The sequence below is a fragment of the Mesoplodon bidens genome (assembly GCF_964165515.1).
Source record: "Mesoplodon bidens genome assembly, chromosome: 12".
Taxonomy (NCBI): Eukaryota; Metazoa; Chordata; class Mammalia; order Artiodactyla; family Ziphiidae; genus Mesoplodon; species Mesoplodon bidens.
In genome coordinates this window covers 8,678,489-8,698,689 of record NC_138168.1, presented here as the reverse complement: position 1 = coordinate 8,698,689, position 20,201 = coordinate 8,678,489, and the positions used below count along the sequence as shown (strand labels likewise).

At 35.1% G+C, this 20,201-nt stretch overlaps 1 pseudogene across 1 annotated transcript in view; it reads right to left on the bottom strand.

Moving 5' to 3' along the window:
* Window positions 1-20,201, bottom strand: part of LOC308626256 (NEDD4-binding protein 2-like 1) — a 54,047-nt pseudogene that overhangs the window by 7,032 nt on the left and 26,814 nt on the right. The window contains exon 2 of the transcript in view: window positions 7,753-7,821. The product of the transcript in view is annotated as an NEDD4-binding protein 2-like 1 (transcript). The remainder of the gene's footprint in view (window positions 1-7,752; window positions 7,822-20,201) is intronic.

Here is a 20,201-nt window from a genome sequence, read left to right as displayed (position 1 = left end):
GGGATCCTCCCAGACCGGGGCACGAACCCGTATCCCCTGCATCGGCAGGCGGACTCTCAACCACTGCGCCACCAGGGAGGCCCTAATTTCTTTTGTAGAATTGTTTACAGTTCCCCACAAAGGAAATTTCACTTTGGAATAGACTTATCTCAATTTTAAAGCAATCATGGTATATAGATTTTCACTTGGAAGTTTTAAGTATTTCCATGGAAATAGATGCAGGGAATAAGGCCACAGAGCAAACATCTTTGCTGGCAGATATCTAAATAAGAAGAAACAAAACAAGAATAATCCAGCCTTGATTAAAGCCAAAATGAGAGAACAAAAAATTATTGTAAAGCAACAAAGTGTGGAAAGAGGCGTCTACAATTTACTTGTCAAAGGTGTATATGTACTTCCTGAAGGCAAGCCAGCCAGTAGATTGTACACGTAAATTCTGTACCTTTACACTAATTTTTTTCCTTCATATACAGTATTCGTTTCTTCATATGTATTTTAGGACTCATTTCTCATTTTTTCTTAAGTGAAATCTATGCTAAGAAGTCAGTAGTGCCTGCTTGCTTCTCAGATGTCTGAATAAGACCCCACTGTGAATAACAGGCCATAACCCACTTGCATGGCCTTTTTATGATTATTCTAGATTTTAGATTATGGTTGTTGTGTGCGTTACTTTAAACTAGAGATGGAGGCAAGACAGAATAAATCAGTGAATATTCCTTTTCTACCTAAGACAGCTCTTAATTAAACAGACATTTACTGAGATTCTGCCTTTGTTTTCCAGTATTTTGAGTGTCAAAGTAATAAATCTTATTATTCGGTTGCTTTTCTGCATGTAAGAAATGGAAGATCTTGGAAAAAAAATTAAGGGAAAACATTCCATTTATTAATCCTCTAAATTAAATCAATGCCAAACCTTCTCTCTAGTGAGTTTGAATACATAATATGTAGCATGCTATTATCATTTATCATCCATCCAAGACACTTTGGAGTGTGAAAAGGAATGCTTTAATAATTACCCTAGGAAAACTAGGACTATCCCAGGCAAACCAGGAAATATAGTTGCCCCCATAATATATTTTTTCTTTCAAAATGTTAATTTTGTTTGCTTTTTATGAAATATTGAAAGAATAATGAAATGGTCCTAGAAAAAATTACATTCTACTATTCTCTCTTTTCCTTACTTTTTCACTTTCATGAGTTTGCAAAAAAGATTCTTAACATTCTGTTATTATTCACGGCCCATTTCTTTTAATGTCTTTAAATGCATAAAAATACATAGAATTATAAATAAATAAAACTTTTTACTTTGAGATTCAGGCATTTAAATATTATTAGAAAATGAATTTGTGGTATAGTAATATATGTGCTGCTTTATAAATGCATTAAATTACAAAATATAGCAAGTCATTTACTATAACTTTGAAGTAGTTTTAAGTGTAATGGTATTTTGAGTTTTATGTTATAAAAATACTTATAATTTCTGTCGGTAACAAAATCATAGATACTGCTAATCTTATTGAAATATGCCACCTAAATAATAAAGGAAGAAACCTAAATTTCAGTTAGATATTAGTGAAAATAAAGATGCATTTCTTCCCTGCCAAATTCAAGGACCTCTTAAATGATTTAACACAAGTTAAGGACACTTGGCTTAGGAAGCCAAAATAGTAAAATACATTTTCCCAATTGGGTCCTAATAATCGTTGTGGCCTTATAAATTAACTTTCCTATAACTTGTGTGATCACTTTTCAAAATCACAGAAAATAAGTAAAAATTATGCAGGTATGAATTTTATGTAATGTTTTACTAAGATATTATATTTTTAGCAGTGTTCAAGAGCTACATGATTTTGGAAATTAATTATCAAAGTTGCCCAAATAACTTATCTGTGATGTCTTCCTCTTAGAGATTGTACCCCCCATTTACCACACTGCAATAAATCAGATGTTACTTTTCTTTAATCTTTATTTTTTGTTAATAAGCTATGGCTATTATACAAGCAGTTAATAATAGAATTCAGATCTACGTCAATCAGGGCTTCAAGTCTTTTACAATATGGCACATTTTTCTGAATTTAAATGACAGTGCTTTGTGCTTAGTGAAACTGCATCATTTACATCAAATGGTGATGAGCTACAATGAATCAATTTTGGAAAAGGTTGCATTTCAAATAAAACTACCCTGCCACTTCTAGTAGGATTTCCTTAAGGTCAGAGCTGCTCTTCCTTATTTTCAGAAATGTTTTCAATGAAATTAAGGGATGAACAAATTCTGTTCACCTAATCAGTTTTCTTAGTATGTTTTCATATCAATCCTAAATAAACTTCTTCAATCCATCAGCTTTTTAAGAAGTAAAATAATAACATTTCACTTGGGTGGTTATACAGTGCAATAAATGGAGAAGCAATTAAACTGTATACACTTTGCCTAAATATACATGGAGAATGGGATAAGGGGACTGCAGGCTGAAGCAACTATATGAACGAACAAACAAACAAGATGTGATGCATGTGATAGTATTTGATATAAAATGTCCTCTCTCAGGGTTTCCCTAGTGGCATAGTGGTTGAGAGCCCTGCCTGCCGATGCAGGGGACACGGGTTCGTGCCCCGGTCTGGGAAGATCACACATGCTGCAGAGCGGCTGGGCCCGTGGGCCATGGCCGCTGGGCCTGTGCATCCGGAGCCTGTGCTCTGCAATGGGAGAGGCCACAGCAGTGAGAGGCCTGCGTATCGCAAAAAAAAAAAAAAAAAAAAAAAAACTCATAGAAAGCAAATAAGATGTTAATTGAAACAGTTTCGTGAGAGATTTAACTATACCTTAAAAAACTTTGCATAATATGCATATGATAAACAAAGATATAAAGAATGTAAATAATACAGTAAACTTGGAAATTTATTTAAAAATACTAAAACTTTTCAAGTAGCCACTAAAAAGAATGGATGGCATATTAGGCCATGGGGCAACATCAGTAATTTCCTGAAAAAATAAATCATATGAACTAGAATATTTTTCCATAATGCAATAAATCAGGACCATTAACAAAGGGCTAATAAGCAATTGAGACTTAGGGAAAAACTATTAAATGCTACTGTATTAAATAAAATTCAAAACTATGATCCCAGAATTTTACAAAATAACTAAAATTAGAATACCATGTTAGATCTCATGGGAGATGAAAACAGCATACTCAAAAACATGACCTTCAATATTTTCATTTTTAAGCAGAAATAAAACAAGTATACTGAATACCCAACTCAATAACTGAGAAAAACAAAACAAATTTATATAAAGGATAATATAATAAGAACCACAAAGGAAATCAGTAAGTTATAGAACATAGTACAAATAAAAATGAATACAATAAATTGTACTTACGAAAAGTTAGCAATAATTCCTGGTAATTCTAAATAAGAGAAAAGATAAACACAAGAAAACAAAAGTAGGAATGAGATAAAAGATACAATAACCTATACAAGGAAATAGCATTTATATGAGAATATGTGAAATTTATCCCCATATTTCTCAAGACATAGTTTTCAACTCTTCTAATTTAAGAATTACCTGTAATATTAAAGATGCAAAAGTTTAGGTCGCTCAGAATTAGAGCTAATGAATGGATCAGAATGTTTGGAGAAGGAGCCAGGAATCTGCATATCTATCAAGTGATACTTATTCACATTAAAGTTTGAGAATTACTGTTCTCCACTAAAAAAATATTTAAATTTCTATTTGTTTGATTTTCTGTTAAAATTATGGTACCAAATTTGACTCCAATAGTAATGGTTAAAACATGAAAATGCACAAAAAATTATCTTCACAAAGAATATCTGAACCAAATGCACTTAGAATGTTATAGAAAATGTTTAATAAATAAATAACTGCTCCAGAGCATTAAAAAGAAGATAGAAGTCACCCGAGTCAAGTTACCAGCAGGTTTCTGATATCTAAGCAGGGTAAAAACAGCATACCAAGCCACCCCAGAGACCAAGTTCATTTTAGACTGTAACACAAGAATTCTACATTATTAAGAAATAAAATTCAAGAGCACATTAAAGGAATTATCCATGACAATAATGGGGACCTTGAAAAAGAATTTATAGTTTAATAGAATAACATCCTGGGCTCAGGATAAAGTCAATGGAAAATATCATAAAGAAAAATAAAAATGGAAAATAAATTAGGAAACACGAAGAGATGGCAATATAATTATAGCAAATATGACAAGAATGGTTTATAAACTCAATAAATATGCAAATTTTAATTAAAAATTCAGGAAACACTACAATTGAAATTTTGGTGGGGAGAAAAGGCACAAAAATCCACATGGAGAATATACAAATGAGACATTGATATATGAAAATTTCTCAACTTACACAGTAATCAAAGTATTACATAATTTTAAAAAGATAATAAAGCAGTTAAAACATGAAAATGAGCACTATCACTAACTAGCTAGCAAAGATCATGAAGATGTTGAATAGCAGTGATCTACCCCAAGCATAGGCTTGAAAAAAGGATTCTGAAAAAACATGTGGTCATAATGCAAAAATTATTTTATCAAACACACCCACGTGAGGCCAGCTTAAAAGGAATCAACTGAAGTGGACACCCAATGGACGCTATTTTTAAGAATGGTGATGGTGAAGCTTTTGAGTCCTGTCCCCAGCATCATTGGACTTGCTAATGTATCTGTACTAAGCTGCCTCCATGGGGTTTCTTTGCTGGAGCAACCTCTGTGGTATGATTGAGGAATTCTTCCTCTCTTCATATTCTCCAAGACTGATTCGCAGACATTATTATTTTTTTCACCTCTTTATTGGAGGATAAATGCTTTACAATGTTGTGTTAGTTTCTGCTGTACAACAAAGTGAATCAGCTATACATATACATACATCCCCATATCTCCTCCCTCTTTAGCCTCCCTCCCACCCTCCCTATCCCACCCCTCTAGGTCATCACAAAGCATCCAGTTGATCTCCTTGTGCTATGCAGTTGCTTCCCACTAGCCATCCATTTTACATTTCGTAGTAAACATATGTCAATGTTACTCTCTCACTTCATCCCAGCTTCCCCTTCCCCCCCGTGCCTTCAGTCATTACTTTTTATCAGAGACAATCTCGAGTGAATTCCGTTTGTTGCAACTAAGAACACAGATTCAGAAGCTGGTACTAGTTGCAGACAACTGATACTTAAAAGAATAAATCTGGCATTATTTTTCTTGTTCGATTGGTTCTGAGGTGGTAAGATTATAACTTATAAACTGTAAACATTCTCTGGACCAACAGATAACTTATTTACTCTCACCTGTGGTCACCTGGCATCAAGTGCCCATCTCATGGCAAGACTTTGAAGGACCCAATATCCATTTCTGTAAAACAATACGATGAACATGAAGACTACGAGATGGACCGATGGCCTCTAACTGCGCTGGGATGCTCCAGAAATAAAATGACAAATTCAAAGTTTTAATTTTTTTTTCAGGCAGACTCAGAAAATCAAGGTTTTTCTATGCTGTGCTAAATGAATTTCTAGTCACTTGTAGCCACAGGGTTGAAAGTGGAATAAATAAAAGTTAACATACAATCCTGTGGCTTGAAAACTTACATCAGTTGAATTGTAATTTTGCCAAATCTCTTATGTAAATGTTAAAAATGAATAGGGCACCAAGAACTGGAATCAGGACTCATGGAAAGATATACATGGTTTAAAGCAGTAGTTCTCAACTGGAGGTGCTACCAGTCCCAGAGGGTTTCCGTAAACATGTGGAGGTACTTTTACTTGGGGATGCTTACTGGCATTTATCACCTGGGTATGAGTGATTGGCCTCTCACTGTTGTGGCCTCTCCCGTTGCGGAGCACAGGTTCTGGATGAGCAGGCTCAGCGACCATGGCTCACGGGCCCAGCCGCTCCGCGGCACGTGGGATCTTCCCGGACCGGGGCATGAACCCGTGTCCCCTGCATTGGCAGGTGGACTCTCAACCACTGCGCCACCAGGGAAGCCCGGGTATGAGTGATTTTAAATGCTCTAAAAAATATGGGAAAATCCTGCACAGAGAAAAATGTTCTCACCTAAATTATACTTAGCACTCCTATTGAAAAGCACTAGCTTTGAGTGATAAGCACTCTCCAGTCTGACTGAGCCTCCTTTGCCTACAGAAACATCTCCTGGTCTCCTGGCAGGTACGGTTGTTTCAGTCTTGCTTGAAGACCCATTAACAACCCTACCAAAACATTTACCTGGAAACATGAAACAGGATTAAGTCTAGCTGCATTATCAGGAAAAGATATTAACAGTATTTAAAACCTAATAGAATTATTTTCTATCTCACTTAAAAGTAGTCCAGAAACAGGTACTCCAGACTTGGAAAGGGTCCTCCATGGTCACCAACACCCCAGGGTCCAATTACTTTTCTATTCCCCATTTTTAGTGAACTGTTACATTGTCCTAGTTCTAATTCCAGTCAACAAGAGAAGAAGAGGATGAAGAAGAGTGAACCCCATTTTTTAAGGAACTTCTCAGGAAGGCCATGCAACTTCTTTATGCCTCTCATTGGCAGGACTTGATCATGTGACAAACCCAGATGCAAAGGGAAAGGTACTATTTTAGTTAGGGCATGTGATTTTTCCTATAAAAAGTGGGTTCTGAGATTAATGTGGAAGGGGAGAATGAATATCAATGTTGTACCACACAAAAGCAGTCCAATATCTCCATGCCTCTTCCCAAGTTATCCTTGTTCATAGGCTCTGGGATGTAAAGGTTTTTATGCAGCAAGCAAAATTCAATATGTTGCTAATCCATATCACTGAAGACTTGGAGAAAATGTATGAGGATGGGTTCCAAGGGTGCTAAACAGAGAGAAACATTGCTATATCTGACTGAATTTAGTGAGATAGATGTATTTACCAGACATTTTGGACTCAATATGGTAGTTGAGATAGATGGAAGTAGTTTTAACCTCCTCTATGGTTTTACTGAAATATGTACTTCATAGTGTACTAGACCAAACAATTTTGAGATACAAGAAATTCCTTTTTATATAATAGATAAAGGAATCCAAAAGCTTATGGAGAAAAAAAAGGCATGTAAATATGTTATGTGAAATTTACTGTGATTTTGAAAATAAGAATACTGATTTATAACCAAGTTGGTATCAGTTGTAACCAGAAGATAATCTTTTGCCATAATACTGAAAGACACATTGGATCTGGAAGTGTTCTAAACCTTTGATAAGTGTTGCAGGGGCTAACTCTTGTATGACAAGAATATTGATAGACTTGCTGGACATTAAAATGGGCTCCTTTAATTTCAAAGATACTGAAGGAATCTGGACTGGCAGAGGTCAAGTTGTTCTACTTAACAAAATTGGGCATACTTACTATAATACACAGCAGGGTAGAGTGGTTATTAAAATGGTAACATCTATAGAGATTACTGAAATCATTATTGAGGATAAATGTATAGGTTCAGGTAGATGCAAAGTGAACTAAGGTCTATGTGCTTTGCATAAACAAATACATTCTAAATCTGATGACAGAGACATAACATTATATCATAACATTAGAGTCTTAGCACCTTGCCTAATTCCAGATCTGAGTCAGTTCAAGACTGAGAGTCCCTTGAATATACCAAGAGAAAAAAGACTTGCAATAATATCGTAGTCTATATGGTAAATGTTTCTCCTCATCTTTTTCAATGAAACTTCTGTCCTGATAGTGGGGTAACTGTGAAAAGGGGAAAAGCAAATACCCATATTAGTCAGAGGTGCTTGATCTCCGTGGTTACTGTTCAGAGAATAGGCTCCTTCTAGCTGTTCAGCTATGTGAACCACGACAAGTATGAGAAACGCCTACCGAACTCATTTTTTAATGTACAAAGAAGATTAGAAGGTGGCAGATCAGAGTGCTGTACTTCTGGGCATTACATTTTAGCAAGAAAAATAAGGTGGCAAAGAAAATGTCGAGTATTTTCTTCACAAGACTTTGCCAGGTTTTTCTCAGGAGATAAAGTCCTCTGCAGTACTTCTGATTCCCATTAGCCAGAAATATGTCACAGAGTCATAACTGCAGAAAGGCCAGGAATTTGAGCACGATATGGTCAGCTTCTAGCAGAAAACAGCATGGCTGAAGCAGGTCTGAATGGGTATTCAGGTAGAAAATCTCCTTACCTCAAGTGTAAAATGGAGATTGATCAAATTCCATCTCATTTGGGGCCCCGTGGGATCCCATGTCTATCTTGTGATAACCATAGTTTCTAAGGATGTAGTATGAACAGATAAATTTAAGAAATACCAGTCACTAGTGGAATAAAGGCTATCATGCTAGTGGTAGCTAAGAAAGTCCTGTTGAGGAAAAAGGAGGGGAGAGATAAATTAGGAGTTTGGGATTAATATAAACACACCACTATATATAAAACAGATAAACAACAAGGACCTACTGTACAGCATAGGGAAATCTACTCAAATTTTTTTTGTGTGTGTGTGTGTGTGGTACGCGGGCCTCTCACTGTTGTGGCCTCTCCTGTTTCGGAGCACAGGCTCCGGATGCGCAGGCTCAGTGGCCATGGCTCATGGGCCCAGCCGCTCCGCGGCATGTGGGATCTTCCCGGACCGGGGCACAAACCCGTGTCCCCTGCATCGGCAGGCGGACTCTCAACCACTGCGCGACCAGGGAAGCCCATACTCAAATTTTTGTAATAACCTAGATGGGAAAAGAATCTGAAAAAGAATATATATATACTATATATACGAATATATAAGAATATAATATATTATATAAAGAATATATATTGTATATGAATATATATGAATAAAATATATATGAATATATATGAATTATATATTATTATGAATTATATGAATTATACATTAACTGTATATATTAAATATATATAATTATGTACCTCATATGTAAAAATATATAATTTATATAATATATAATATAATTTATATAATATATAATATATAATATATGTATTAAATATATATCATATAGTTTTAATTATATGAATTATTATAGTTTATGTGACTTATATTCTTATATGAATTATATTATTATTATATATTATATGAAATATATATGAATATATTAATATATAATTCATATAATACATAATAATTCATATATAATTATAGTTCATATACAATGAATTATCTCTTATATATGAATTATGATATATCATAATTATAATATAATTATAATAATTGTGAACTATAATATCATAATTCATATCTATTATGATTCATATATAATAGATAATATAGTAAATTGTATGTCTTATACAATATTTATATATTATGTAAATATTATATAAGATATATAATTTATTATAAATATATTTATATATTTATAATGATGTGAATTCATATATATTATATATGAATTGTATATGAATTATTATATATGAATTATATACAATATATGACATATGTATGAATATATATGAATCACTCATATTTTTAATATATAATAATATATCTTATATAATATTTATATAATATATGATATATATTTAATATATAATTGTAAGTTATATAATTATATATTAAATATATACTAAATATATATTATATATACTGAATATATATATATATAATTATATGAATTATAATGTATTATATGAATATATATGAATATATAGCCATATATTCATTTCATATATTATATATGAATATAATATATGTAATACATATATAATATATATTATGTGAATTATTATACACTATATAAGAATTATATATGAATTATCATATATATGAATTATATATAATATATAATATATTATATATCATATTATCATACTATGATATATTATATAATATATATCTTATATATAATATATATTTATATATGAATATATGAATATAAATGAATATACATAGATATATATGAATCACTTATATTTTTAATATATGATATATAATTAATATATAATAATTATATGTAATATAATATATATTTATAATTATGTGAGCTATATATTATATATGAAATATTATATATGTGAATTATTTATAATATATAAATATGATATATGAATATATATGGATATAAATGAGTATATATGAATATCTATGCAAATCACTGTGCTGTACACCTGACACTAACACAACATTGTAAATCAACTAGACTGCAATAAACAAAAGGAAAGCCCTCTTCAGCTCCCTCTCCCTACCAAAATAATAAACCAAAATCAGTACCACCTCTCTGGGGGAATCACCACCAAAGACTGAAAAAAGCAAGAGTGATGATTCCTAACATATCACCATTTAACTTGACTGTTCTCTGTAAACAGAAGAGCCTTGGAAATGATATTTGATTAGCATAAGTTTAATCAGGTGGTGAATGTAATTGCAGCTGCTGTTCCAGATGGAGACTCTTTCCTGGAGCAAATCACCACAACTCCAAATACCTGAGTGTATTTATTGATCTTGCTTTTTTAAAATTTCTATCACAATTATCAGGCAACTCCAGAAGTGATTTGCTTTCACATGGACAGCTGCACACTTCCAGCATCCCACAACAGGGCTCTGCCAGCTCATCATAACTGAGCCACAGTTTAGTCTATAGGAACCCTTATTACCTCACTGTCTCCAAGGCATAATCCTGAATCTACTTAAGTGATTACTCTGTGCTCAGATAAAATGGTGAAATGGAAAATGGAGCTCTAGACATCTTTGTAAGACAGATGTCCAAAAGCAGGAGATAAATGGCATTTGCCACTCAAGTAAAGCTAATGGCTCAGAGCCCCGAGACATGTTTGGAGATCCCCTTTTTCTTTGCCTGTGCTCTCCAAAAAGCAGAGCTGGATACATGCAAGTAGTTTATTTGGAAAGTGGTCCCAAGAAACAGAAGTGAGGAAATGAGGAGAGTAAAATAGGAAAAGAGGGAGAGACAGTTTATTGTTTTGTCAATTCCCCATGGACCTTCCGAATTATAGAGAATGCACTTCAGAACTGACCACCTAAGAGAAGGCAAGAGGATGATTTATTCATCAGCTTCATCTGCCATTGGTCAAAGTTTGTAATTCTAAATTGTGAACGCATGATACCTGAATGGGTTTCCACAGGGCCCCATACCACATCGTCAGAGTTGCCTCAGGATAGGAAGTAAGAAATGTATAGTAACTTTGGACTCTCTGTGGAGTGGTAAAATATGCCTCATACTTCTCTGCTTGAGCATATATCTAGCATTGCCCAGCCCTAATTAGCTATAGGCTGCCCACATGACATTATTTCCTCTGCACTTCCAGATTGCCTATGCATAAATACCGAATGAGGTTTTGCAGGTTTCCCATGCCAATGCATCAGAAGGGCCCAGAGACAAGAAGCAAGGTCCGTTTGTGCAATGCAGCTGAGGCAAGGGGGGGGTTTGCTGCAACTGGTTGCCAGAGCCACATGAGGAGCAAAAGGTGGGCTGAGAGAATATGAAGTGATGTAATTCAAGCTTTAGATAAATGCCCCAGAAAGCATTTGCCTTACACACTGCAAGGAATAGTAGGAGACATAATATTTGGTGAAACTCTTTGGACTTTCACGATAACAAAAAATCCATTTGGATGTGCTCTTGCAACCCATTTTCTGAATGACCCAAAGTCTGTCAGTTCTGACTGGTCCCTAAACAAAAGAAGGCTCTCTGATTTGACTGGTATGACTAACCCACAGATGCAATGTTCTTGAAATATCTATGGCATGTTGTGATGCTGAGTAACGACTCTTTCTTGGAAGAGTCAATGATCTCAGTTGGAAATTTATAGCAGATGTCTCCAAAGTTTGAAAGTGAATAGTCTCCTCCTGAGAGGCAATTTTTGTCTTGCTTCTGAGCTCCAATAAAAATGGAATGCCTAACTCTAGGAGTAAAGGTAACCTGAACTGCTTTTCATGACATGATCATCTGATCAAGCCATAAAATTTGGGGTCAACAGCAGCATAGCAAATGGATTTTGTGTCTATGAGACTGTGTCGGTAGGTGCACAAGTGAGTTCCATAAGCAAGTTTCTCCTGTAAATGTTGGCTCTGCCTTTCCCTTGCCATACTTGCCTCAACCTGCAGCTCAATCTCGTGGAGTTCTTCACAACCAGATGATTCAGAAGAGAACATCTGAGCCTGTTTCCTATATTACTCAGCAGTACACACTGACACTTGATGGAAGTAGGTTTTTGGAGAAACAGTCCCACTCCTGTGACCCTGAAGGGCACTGGAGACAGGAAATATTAATGATAAACAGAAATTCCAACAGTTATTCTTGTGGTTCATTGATTCCTGGATAGTGGTTACAATTTCCATGAACAATCAATAACTTAGAAAGAACAAGATTAGAGGATGGGAGACAAGGATGTTTGAGGACAGGTTATGTAGACAGAATGAGTCTTAAATGTAAGAATATTTTTATTTAATGTGAGTGTTTGCCAGAAATGTCTCCCCTGCAAATAAAACTCTCATAATCAAGTGTATATAATGATCTGCCCTGTGGATGTCAAACTGCCTCATTGGACAGCCAACCCAATAATTATTCATTAAGCTTATTAGCAAGGAGTGCATGTTGGTAGGAACAGATGTCATGCATGGGCTCAGTGACATGGATTTTCCCTTTCTAATACTCACCTGGCTACTACTAAGGTTGAATATTCAATTGGCCAGTGGCTGTGTCTGACCCTGATCCTCTTATAAGTAACAAAACCTAAGGGGATCCTTCAGACAACTCATGGAAGATTAATTATGCTAGACACTTTTTGTTTCATGAATGAGGTAGTAACTTGTCCTCCCTGGAATAGACACTTCATATGGATTTGGATTTTTTTTTCTTGGTTTGCCAATCTTCTGACAGTAATACCATCTGTGGGTTTTACTTAGTTCCATATCAAACATCATAATATCCCATGCAACGTCTTTATGGCCTAGGAACTTATTTTTCAGCAAAACAAGTAACTAACATTTAATATGTATTTTTATTATTATTTCACAGCTTTTAATGTTCAAATTGTATTTTCTCCCTGAGAAACATCTTTGTTATCTCTTTAAGAGATATTTTCTGAATTTCAGTATGTGGTTTAACCACATATACAGATATGATAAAAGCACGGAGCATGTTAAAATATATGTTAACTTTCCTTGGCCCATTGAAAATTTATCTTTACAGAGGTAATGAAATATACAGTGATAAGATTATGGGATGTCCCAGAAAACTCTCAGCTATCTCCAAACACCAGGGTATTGCAAATATCCCACTGGGATTCTGATACATAGGCAGGAATCTCCTCGGCGGTCATAAGCATCTTTTGAACACCATTTCGTTAAGATGGTTTCTATGGTAATGTAATGGAAAGAGCTATAGTGTGATCCAGATGCTGTTAAATACATGAATTTTTTTACAGGCGGCACATCAGACACTATTAAAATAAACATATAGTTTCTTTTTTTCTTTTCTTAACCTTTATTGGAGTATAATTGCTTTACAATGTTGTGTTAGTTTCAGCTGTATAAAGTGAATCAGCTATACATATACATATATCCCCATATCCCCTCCCTCTTGCGTCTCCCTCCCACTCTCCCTATCCCATGCCTCTAGGTGGTTACCCAACACTGAGCTGATCTCCCTGTGCTATGCAGCTGCTTTCCGCTAGCTATCTAGTTTACATTTAGTAGTGTGTATATGTCAGTGCTACTCTCACTTTGTCCCAGCTTCCCCTCCTCCTCCTCGTGTCCTCAAGTCCATTCTCTACGCCTGTGTCTTCATTTCTGTCTTGCCCCTAGGTTCATGAGAACCATTTTTTTTAAATATTCCATATATATGTGTTAGCATACGGTATTTGCTTTTACCTTTTTGGCTTACTTCACTCTGTATGACAGACTCTACGTCCATCCACCTCGCTACAAATAACTCAATTTCATTGCTTTTTATGGCTGGGTAATATTCCATTGTATATATGTGCCACATCTTCTTTATCCATTCATCTGTTGATGGACACTTAGGTTGCTTCCATGTCCTGGCTATTGTAAATAGAGCTGCAATGAACATTGTGGTACATGACTCTTTTTGAATTATGGTTTGTTCAGGGTATATGCCCAGTAGTGGGATTGCTGGGTCATATGGTAGTTCTATTTGTAGTTTTTTAAGGAACCTCCATACTGTTCTCCATAGTGGCTGTATCAATTCACATTCCCACCAACAGTGTAAGATTGTTCCCTTTTCTCCACACCCTCTCCAGCATTTATTGTTTCTAGATTTCTTGATGATGGCCATTCTGACCAGCATGAGATGATATCTCATTGTAGTTTTGATTTGCATTTCTCTAATGATTAATGATGTTGAGCATTCTTTCATGTGTTTGTTGGCAATCTGTATATCTTCTTTGGAGAAGTGTCTATTTAGGTCTTCTGCCTATTTTTGGATTGGGTTATTTGTTTTTCTGTTATTGAGCTGCATGAGCTGCTTGTAAATTTTGGAGATTAATCCTTTGTCAGTTGCTTCATTTGCAAATATTTTCTCCATTTCTGAGGGTTGTCTTTTGGTCTTGTTTATGTTTTTCTTTGCTGTGCAAAAGCTTTTAAGTTTCATTAGGTCCCATTTGTTTTTGTTTTCATTTCCATTTCTCTAAGAGATGAGTCAAAAAGAATCTTGCTGTGATTTATGGCATAGAGTGTTCTGCCTATGTTTTCCTGTAAGAGTTTTATAGTGCCATTGATCCAATAATCTTGCATTCCTATACACTAATGATGAAAAATCTGAAAGAGAAACTAAGAAAACACTCCCATTTACCACTGCAACAAAAAGAATAAAATACCTAGGAATAAACCTACCTAAGAGACAAAAGACCTGTATGCAGAAAAGTATAAGACACTGATAAAAGAAATTAAAGATGATACAAACAGATGGAGTGATATACCATGTTCTTGGATTAGAAGAAGCAACATTGTGAAAATGACTATACTATGCAGGGCAATCTACAGATTCAATGCAATCCCTATCAAATTACCAATGGCATTTTTCACAGAACTAGAACAAAAATTTCACAATTTGTATGGAAACACAAAAGACCCCAAATAGCCAAAGCAATCTTGAGAAAGAAAAATGGAGGAATCAGGCTCCTGGACTTCAGACTATACTACAAAACTACAGTAATCAAGACAGTATGGTACTGGCACAAAAACATATATAGATCAATGGAACAGGATAGAAAGCCCAGAGATAAACCCATGCACATATGGTCACCTTATTTTTTATAAAGGAGGCAAGAATATACAATGCAGAAAGATAGTCTTTTTGATAAATGGTGCTGGGAAAACTGGACAGCTACATGTAAAAGAATGAAATTAGAACACTACCTAACACCATACACAAAATTAAACTCAAAATGGATTAAAGACCTAAAGGCTCACTCTCCACAGTAAAGGACTTAGTCAAAGCTCAATTCTGAAACTCTAACCCATCAGGAAGAGGGAATCCCTCTCCATTCCAACCCGTCACCTAAGAGAGGAACAAAAGAATAGTCAACAGGGATCAGGGCTTCAAGGAAATAGATTGAGAACATTGCAACTAGGGAAGGGGATAGGAGGAAGGGGAGATAAAATCTACATTACTAGACTTATGAAGGTCCCAACAGATGGGCCCCCTAAAAGCCTGAAATTTAATCAGAAGATTATAGAACACTACCTCTTCCATATATCCTACCACCATACCATACCAACAGGATTCCAAGATAATAACAGTGTTTTACAGCCAAAGAAGTTATAAAACATAGACTTTCTGAGTAGGAGTACTTAGAGAAGCCAAAAGTCAAGAGGGGAGCCAAAAACAAAGACAATTGAGGAATATAAGCCAATGATACCTGTAGCTACATTAAACATTAAACACAGCCCAACTCCTAGCCAGATTAACATCAATCCTCACACAATGCCTATTATCCCATTCCTACTACCTGAAACAATAGGTACAGCCAAGACATGCCAAAAGGCAAGAAAAACACTTTGAGGAGAAAATGCAATCATCAGAACTAGACTCAGATATGACACAGATGGTGGAATAATCAGAGAATTTAAAGTGATATTCTAATGGAAAAAGTAGATAATATGAAAAAACCTGATGAATAATATAAGTAAAGAGGTACAAACTCTAAGTCAAAAGGAGATAATAGAAATCAAAACTCAGTAACAGGAATGAAGAATGCTCTCAATGGGCTCATCAGGAGACTCGACATGGCTGAGGAAAGGATCAATGAACTTAAAGACAGGTCAATAGAAAGTTCTCAAACTGAAATGCAAAAAGAAAAAAAAGTAAAAGAAAAATGCACGTTAATCATGAGCCACAGTGTGATTCTAGATTGGTGTGTGTCAATGAGTTAACAATAATTATTTCTAAATTGGCAGTGGTATTATTAGTGATTTTTCTATCTTCATGCATATCTGCAGCTTCTTCAAGGAACATAACTGCCTTTGACAATAATAAATATACAAATTGTTATAGATAGAATTTCATTATAGTTGCTCATTGGTAATTGGATTCAGTGTTTTGACATTTAATATTATTTTTGTTAAAAGATACTAATTTGGCTACAGAAGCTGAGTGTATGGAGACACACACACACACACACACACACACACACACACACACACACTGATATGTACAAAACTTTTTGTCCGAGAAGGAGAGGGAGAAAGGTTTTGTGGAAGAGAAGCTACAAAGAGAGAAGAAAGAGAAGGAGAATGGAGTATCTGATCTTCCTTTGGCCTCTGGGACTGCGTTTGATCTCCTATGAGTAAGGAATAAGGGAGGAGAAGACGTCAAAACTGTTCACTTTGTGAAACTATATATATGCTTAGCTATTTTTAGGGTTTATGACATAAAATGTAGCAGCATGAGCTGGAGAGGAGGCCTCTCAGTCATGGAACATAACCCAGGTTTGGCTGAGAACTGGAAACTTGGCAAGCACTTGTAGTCTGCAGCCCCTAAAAGGGAGCGTCACAGCTATTTCAAGCTACTCCTTTTGCCATATATGTGAATATGCAGCACATGGAACTGTATAAGCACATGTTTGCTGTGGAGTTTCAGGAAGAGAATCAGCCCTAGAGGCAGCCTACCTGGGTTAAAAAATGGCTAAGAAACCTGGGATCCCATAGTGCTTCAGATTTCTCACCTGTCAGATGAGGGAGTTAATAGTACCCGTGGTATGTGGTTGTTGTGAGGATACAATTAAATGACCATACTAAGCATGGCATAACTTCTCACACATAATAACTGCTCAGTAGATTATCATCTACAGTGGCTAGCTGACAAAATGGCCTTGAATACAGAAGTTCTAGCCCTTTCGGAGCATCATAAAGTAGCTGCAGGAAGGTGAGGCTGAGGTCCTCCTTTTTGTAATCAGCAACTGCAAACCGGTAGATATTTTATCTACTGGGTTATCTTTTAAGAGGAAAAAATTCATTAACCACAAAAAACTCAAGGTTGAATAATTCAAAAAAGTTGTCTAAATTTTTAGTTCAAACATATTGTTAAATCTCAATGTTTTCACTTCTTTTTACCCATAATGTTTATCCTTCAAAATGGAATGTACAGAATAAGAGTGAAGATTAGCTATAAATCTGGATGATGTAAACAGAAGGAGCTCCAGAATGGAAGTCAGGAAGTGTAGATTCTAATCTTCATTCTGTAGTCATCCTTGGGGTAAGTCATTTTACAACTCTAAGGCTCAGTTATTTTAGCTGAAAAATAAGGATACTGGAATATATCTTCTTGTATAATGAAGAGTGCTATACTGTGAAAACCTCGGGCCTGGCTTTCAGAAGGAGCCAGTCTGAATCTTAGGTTTACACTTTCTGGCTCCATGATCTTGAGAAGATCACTTTACTTCTTGATCATTTCACTCCATGGATGCACTTCACCTCTCTGCCTGCACACTGTCAGAATATTGAGAATGTCTGAAATAGAATGCCTTCAGATTTTTTGATGACAAATTAAAACATGGTATAAATAGAGGTAATCAATCAATCATGGAGCAGAATTTTTATCTTTGATTTGACTGAATTTACCATATGGAATAAAGCTACTTTAACTCTTTGCTTCAGTTCCTATATTGCAGATGAGAAAGTTTTAAGAGATTATCTTCATCAACTGTACTATTTTACATATTAGAAAACTAACCTCAGAAGGTGAGGTCAAGGAGTTTGGGGGAATTGTATTCTTTTTCATCTCAGTTGTATCTAATATGGTTAAGTTCATCTCTTCAAGACCAGTCTATGCTATGTAGCATAAATTAATTCTTCAAAAGAACTCAGTTACTAATTTGAAAAAGATACTCAAATTTATGTTTCACATATTCTTTACTCTTTATTCCTATAACTCAGAGAAAGTCTTACCCATTTTCAAAAACCTCAAGAAGTCAGTGTGAAAGGACACATTTTCCGTTTTATAGGTCAAAAAATGTAGAAGTAAATAACTGTACCTATATTGCAAGATAAAGTCGGTAAGAGAAGTATTTTCACAGAATCTAACACAGGTATAAAGAAAAAAACAAAATTGTTCTGAAATAAATAATTACATATGATTCTAATAGTTGGCGGCTTCTTAAACTAGTCAGCCTACTACCAAAAAGTTTTAAATGAGCACAGGACTCTCACCAGTCTTTCCTATCTTCACTGAAGTCAGGACTTGAATATATCTGATGATCAAATGATCAGGACAACCCTTTGATAAATAGAAAATACTATAGAAGATTTTACAAAACTTATCATATTTTATCTGAGAAGTATGGCTAAGATAGCAAAGTTAGCATAATTACCCCTAAATGTGGTGAGTTTCTGCTGGGTGTGAGAACTATCTACATTTTTAAAGTGATGAAGCTGCTGAGTTTATAATGACTTATTTCTCATTTCAAAAGTGCATCCCCCCAATTCTGAGGTTTATGTAGCCTTGCTCTCCTAACCTTTTAATCATCTCTCTGTCCCACCATTCTCTTTATATAGGAGCAGCAGGCCTACATTTCTGAGTGTGTAGGAACTGGAGGCCCACATCAAGCTGTGTGACATGACTGAATGACAAAATAATGGAATGATAGCAGGGACTCTGGAGTCATGGCAGAGATATTTTATTGCTTAGCAACCCAGACTGATGTCAAGAGTTTTGCTAAATGCAGGTGGTGAGTAGGACTGTTGAAAATCAAAATGGCTTTGCTATAATTTTTTAAAATAGTTCTCAGCAAGAAATATTAATTAACTTACCCATTTATTTGTTTGATTGATTGCTATAACAGCTTTCTGGCCAAGCACTAAAGTGGCAATTACAGTTAGCTAAAGGGCCATAGAAACAAAAAACAGGAGATAAAAACACCTGCAACTTCTGGAGGATAAACATCTGCTTTTCTGAATTGATACTCAAGTGCATTTCTCTCATCATTGTTGCTATTCAGTCTAGGAAAGTGAAATGGTCTTTGAAAGCACATTAAAAATAATGGTATATTACTTAAAAACTGTATTTATCAAGAGTATACTTTCAGTCCAGACATCATATTTATTCCATGCTTGGGCCTCTGTTCGCAGGAAAAGTGTATAAATGATTGTGCTAAGTAGAGTTTCACAGGTTCTTGAATTAATTTCAAATATGCCATGGGGAGCCAAGTATAAAATCAGAAGTATATGTCCAGTTTATGTCACAATAAAAATCACACCTGCTGCTACGAGGAATGGCTACTGTGAAGACATACTTTATCAGTTTTCATATACCTGTAAACCACTGTAAAAACTGAAAAGAATAGCTTATTGTTGATATTTTGGATATCACATTTTAAGGATAAGCTACCTTAAAATGAAAGACTCCAGTATGAGGGTGGTATTCCTTTCCCAGTCATAAACCTGGGCATGTTTTCTATTTTCTAGTTAGCAGATGACAACATTAGGAAAACCATAGACAGCGCTTTGAGTAGTTATCAATATGGTGCAGGCCAGCAATAAAGGGAGATGTTTTATCTCAAAAATTAGCTGGACACAAACAAACCAGAATACTCAGTTAACAAAGATGACCTCTTTAAAAAATTGGACACAACATGTTTAGGAAAATAAGCAAATGAACAGAAAAGAAGACCACATTTTCTGTGTATTTTTTCTGCCTTACTTTTTCTTGAGAAAGGCCTAGTTTGGAGGGGAAGAAATATGGTACTAACAACCTGGGTGATTTGTGGTGAAGACACAATATCTGTGTCACCAGGAC